Genomic DNA, 6,000 nt, shown 5'->3' on the forward strand with positions numbered 1-6,000 from the left:
AGGCTGGCCTCAAACTCCTGATCCTGCTGCTTCTCCTATATAGTCCAGACGTGTACATGCTGAATGGCACAGAAAAATGGTGACACTAAATGGTGACCTCAGTGTTTCCACAGACAATGTTTCTCAGAAACACATTTGTTAGGGGCCTTGTTTCATGGAAATAATGTTCTCAAGTCATGTGATAGAGACAGGCTATCCAGAGATGGGTGTAGCGATAGCTCCTACTAATCTAATAGAGTGAATTCCATAGACATTTGCAAAGATTCAGGCTTCAAGCTCAGGTTAGCAGCCTTGCACTTGCAGCACCTTTCCACACTGAGCCGTCTCTCCAGTCCTTAGGCAAGTCTTCTAACTCCTGAACTTGAACTTTATCCCTGGGACCCATTGTGGAAGGAGAGAACCAGCTCCCTGAAGTTGTCCTTTGATCTCTGCATGTTCATGTGCTTGCATAATGAACACAAAATAATTCAAATAAATTAGAAAAAAAAATCCAAGATTACAGAGCCAGAGCTAAAACCCAGCTCTTGTACTTTATGGTGCTGTTTACATTATATACCACTTATGTTCATCCAGTTATTAGCACATGCTCTGCAGTGGGAGCTCTACTAACCCAGTGTAAGCATGGGCGATCTGTTCACTACGTTTGGGTGTTTGCATGCCTATTTACTGTTTATATGCATGTTTACTTGGCTCAGCAGTTAAAAGTGCTTCCAGTTCGTCCCATACCTGAGTGTGGTTCTTTCTCAGTTCCCAGCACCCACAGCAGGTGGCACTCAACCGTCTGCTAGCAGTTGTGTTCATGTGCACACACCCACACACACACACACACACGCACACATAATTAATAAAATCTTCAGAGTAAGGAAAGACACAAAGACGTCTGTGCTATCTAGAATTTCTGTTCAAGAAGAAAACATTCCTACAATGAAACCTGGCCTCTCTTGCACGTTCTATTCTATTCTATTCTATTCTATTCCAGAAAATGAGTCAGCCTGTCACAGAGTGAAGTCTGTATTCTCAAGTTCTTTCTTTTCCTTATAGATTTTAAAACCAAAAGAGGGACAAGTAGAGTCAGTGGTATGAATAATAACACAATATTGGAGCAACTGTCTAAACAGGAATTTTGTTGTCTAAAAATCTGTTACAATGATACCACTTTGTATTTTTAAAAAGTTGTCCTAATGTTAGTCTACTGCCTTAAATAGTTATGTCCCAGTCAGTAATTTTGGCTAGTATATAGAAATATTTAAAAAAAAATCAAAGCTGAAAAAGATGACCAACTTGAATATTAATCTGAAATAAAATTTATTGCACATATAATCAATTACTGAAAATTTTAGGTGAAAAGAGTAAGAGAAAGTTGAATTTTGTTTGGGGCCGTGTATAGTAATCTTATTCTGTAAGAATTTTCATTCTTGCTTCAGTTTCTTGTGCTGATACAGTTCTGGCTGCAGCGACACATTTATCTCCAAAAACATTGTTAAGAAATAATACTAATAAAACTATGATTCTAGTTTTAAAAAATTATGACCATTCAGTACCTTAGATTAGATTTGAGTTTTATGAAATGTAGGTTATACCTGTTGAGAATCTTTTTTTAACATTTTTAAAATTTGTATTTTATGTACATTGGTGTTTTGCCTTCATGTATGTCTGTGTGAGAGTGTGGGAGCCATTGGAACTGGAGTTACAGATACTTGTGAGCTGCCACTTGGATGCTGGGAATTGAACCTGGGTCCTCTGGAAAAACAGACAGTGCTGTTAACCATGCAACTGTCTCTCTGGTCCCCCTGTTGGGTATCTTAATTTCTGAGTAAATATACTTAACTATATAATCTGCTTATAATAAGTTATAAACTGTAGGAAAGGAAAAAAGCAAAAAAAAAAAAAACAAAAACAAAAAAGGCTGCAGTACTGTGTTGGTGGTATCTTCTGGGTTCTGTCTAGCCCTGGATGGCCAGTCACGCTGTTGCTTAGGTACCTGGAACTGGCAGGCTATCCTGCCTCAGCACCCAATGCTGAGATTGGAGATGCATGGCAGTGTGCAGCATGTTGGCAGTATTATGTTCCATATGGATATTCGGGGACTTAGAATAATTTCTCCAGGAGAAAATCAAGAAAGTTTGGGAAGAAAGCCTGCATTTATTTATAGTAATAAGTATGTTCATTAAAATATTATGAACATTAAATATTTCCGAGTTATAATTAGAGTATATATCTTTGTTAACTCGGATCACCAAGTCAAAGAATGGAAATAACAAAAAATTGGAAGTTTTGTAGTATATTATTACAGTGTTGGTGGCTTCCTGTCTGTCCTTTCCCTTTTTTCCCTGATCCCCGTGATAGACTATAAAATCTGTGATTTAAGTGAATCTTGTTTTTCCATAGGTTCTCTTGAAATAACCAGTGATATTCTGGATGAAGACAGATTGTGTGGAGTTTGCTTTTTAAAGTGGAAGAATAACACAGAATAAGAAATCAGTAGTTCTACCTTGCTGGATTCAGTGTGATTTCTTTTTCTAAAATAAAAGCACTGGATGGAAATGAAACACATGGAGTGTGCCTTGTTATGTCAGCAGCTGTTATTTTACTCACTTCATATATGTCACTTATCTTAGACCAGATACCATCCTCAACCCAGTTTTTATTCTTTCCCCCTAACTGTCTTCTGCAAACAAAGTCTTACTTCCTTTAGTTCTGAAGTGAGTGCTCCTTTTGATGCAGAGGTAGGTACTCACTGAATGCTCATGTTGAGTGGAGCCATGGTTGGTTAATCTCTGAAGAATACTTTTGAAAAGGAATGGTCATATTGTCTCAGATTTCAATCTAACACTCAAAGGTTACATGATATAGAGTATTTATTTCAAAAGGAAGCAAATGAACTTAGTTTGTTTGATTAATATGTAAGGGTTATTAGATATGGTATAGCACTTCACCTGTTGTTGAATTCTTAACACTATCAATCTTATGCATTTGGTTATTGATTACTAATTCAAAGCTACTGAATAACTTGCTGAAGATTAAACATGGGGTCTTGCCCATATTGGCAGGCACTCTACCACTGAAACAAATGTATTCCTAAGATTGGTGTTGCTATTTCAGTTCTTTTCAGAATCTTAAGTACGTGTCCACAGGTCATACATTTGCTTCAAAGTGAAGCAAAGTTATTAAGATTGGAACAAGGTGGGGCTGGAGAGATGGCTCAGAGGTTAAGAGCACTGGCTGCTTGCTCTTCCAGAGCTCCTGAGTTCAATTCCCAGCAACTACTTGGTGGCTCACAACCATCTGTTATAAGATCTGGTGCCCTCTTCTGGTGTGCAGATATACATGGAAGCAGAATGTTGTATACATAATAAATAAAGATTTTTTTTTTGGTTTGTTTGTTTGGTTTTGGTTTTTCGAGACAGGGTTTCTCTGTGTAGCTTTGGAGCCTATCCTGGCACTCGCTCTAGAGACCAGGTTGGCCTCGAACTCAGAGATCCACCGGCCTCTGCCTCCCAAGTGCTGGGATTAAAAGCATGTGCTACCAACGCCCCGCAATAAATAAAAATCTTAAAAAGATTGGAACAAGGTATTTCAAAAGTTCATGATAGAAGCAAATTTACTCTTCCTGAAGAACGATGTTTGTGATAGTGAGATACACTGGGTACTGGTTATCTTTCTCGTTGCTGTAACAGAACACCTGACCAAAGCAGTTCAAGCAAGGGAGGGTTTTAGGGTGCTTGCACGTTATGGCTTACAGTTTAAGGGGATACAGTTGGTGACAGCAGGAAGCTGTAAGTACTGGTCATGGTGCATGCATCCTCAACAGAAGCAGAGACATGAGTGCTAGTGTTGCCTTTTATTCCGTCAAGGACCCCATGATGCTGCCCTAATTTAGTAGTTACATGGGGGGGAGAGGAATGGGGAGCTTCCCACTTCAGCTAACCCAATCTGGGAAATCCCTTACAGGCATGCCCAGAGATTCAACTGTCACACTCAGCAAACAGACCAGCGGAACCCTAGCAGTCCAGTGAGAAGTATCCCAGAACCAGCAACATCACAGCACCGAAATTATTTCTCCTGTAGATGCTGTAACCTTACTAGACTGAGCCTGGGGTTACCACGATTTTAAGGTGTGAAAGTCATTTTTAGGTCCTGTTGTGTAGAAAACATATCTGTTGAATAAGTAGATTGAATGTCTTATGAAGTGACCCATGATTTGGGATTCTGGTAGCAGCACAGGGAAAAAGAAATAAGGAGTTGATATCTGAAGTTAGCCTAACTGAACTATGGTAAGATACTTGAGTATAAGCAAAAAGCACCAAGTCCTCAAATCTCTTCAGAGTTCTGAAGATTAATAAAACAATCAGTAAATGTCAAGTCCTTTATTACAGATGACCTTTCCTTATAGTCAGCTCTCGTTGCATGGGAAGACTATAGATTGAGGGCAAGGCCTCATCAGCTGGGTGGCGACAGTTCTCCGATTGTTTCTGACACTTAGACATGATGCATATAAAAGAGTGCTAATGAAGCTCAGGATAGTCAAGAGGAAAAGACACAAAGGGAAGGAGAAAGCAGTGGACAGGAATGTGTAGTGACAATTATTTATGCCTTATTAAAGCTTGCCTGAGGATTCAGAAAGCAAAGGCAGCCACAAGCCATAGAAGCCAGGCACACACCTTTAATCCCAGCAGCCAGAAGCTAGGAGGTGGTGGCACACACCTTTAATCCGAGGACTCAGGATTAAGAGTTGGATGGATCTCTGTGAGTCCAAGGCCACCCAGATCAACACAATAGTGTGAATCAGTCAAAAAGAGAATTATAACACATCGTTAATCCCAGGACCCATGAGAGGTATATAAGTCAGTATCAGGATTCAGTAAGAGGCATTCATTCTCCAGCCACACTGAGGAGAGGCAGCAGTTTGATACTTGGTGAATTGCTCATGCATGGGTCAGCCCTTTCAGCCTGAGCTAGAGTTGAGAGCTAGTGGCTGGCTGCTTTGCTTCCCTGATCTTCAGGTTGAACCCTGATATAAAAGTCTCTGGGTCTTTTATTTATTTGTATTATAGGAATGCTTTTGGAGAGCAGAGAGAAGTCCTTCGTGTGCAGGTGAGCCCGCCAATCTGAGCAGGTTACCAATTATATGCTCTAGTACTGCTTGGGCAGAAGTGGCCTGATGAGTGTGCTATAGGAATCCTTATCTGACCTGTGCAAAGGGTCGGGAGTGCTAGAGGTTATAAGCCCAGATGTTCTAGTTACATCCCATGGCGACTATGTTTGACTCAACACCGCACATAGGGAAGTCCTTCATGATTTCATGGCTCTCTGAGACCCCTGTGTCACTTCTCGTACTTTTTAGGGTTTGCTGTGTACAGTTCAGTTTGTAAGGCTAACTCAAATTTAGCAATGTCTCTCAATCATTGAATATAAAGAAATGTTGAAGCAGCGTTTCTGGGTAGGTTGTGGTACCTTTATAATGTAGAGTGATCCACCAGGTAGAATTTGCTTCTTAATAGCAAGTGATGAAAAGTGTAGTTATGTTTATTTTATAGGGTGTCTTCCAGCATGACTCCTGACCTAAAAATATTAGAGGAATGATGGAATCCTATATCTTTGTAGACACATCACATATAGAATGGGTTGTGTAATCCATTTTCTAAGGAGCTTAATGTCCCAAGAACAGTAGATTCCTGAAACAGAAGTACTGACTATATTCTTGTCTTACCAGTATTAATTTGTTTTTACATATTTGTGTCATGGAATTAAAGGTGTGCACTGCCACCACCCAGCTAAAAAAAAAGTTGTGCTTTTTTTTTTTTTAAGTGTTCTGCCTGCACACCAGGAGAGGTCACCAGAGCCAGTGCTCTTAACCTCTGAGCCATCTCTCCAGCTCTCCTCCCCGCAAGCCCTAAAATTTTTAATTAACTTGCTGTCAGGACAACATGAGGTCTTCATGGGTCTTTTGTATATGCATGTAGCAGATTTCTAAGACTTAGCCTGAGAAACTGAAATGTA

Source organism: Cricetulus griseus, chromosome 8 (assembly GCF_003668045.3).
Source record: "Cricetulus griseus strain 17A/GY chromosome 8, alternate assembly CriGri-PICRH-1.0, whole genome shotgun sequence".
Classification (NCBI taxonomy): domain Eukaryota; kingdom Metazoa; phylum Chordata; class Mammalia; order Rodentia; family Cricetidae; genus Cricetulus; species Cricetulus griseus.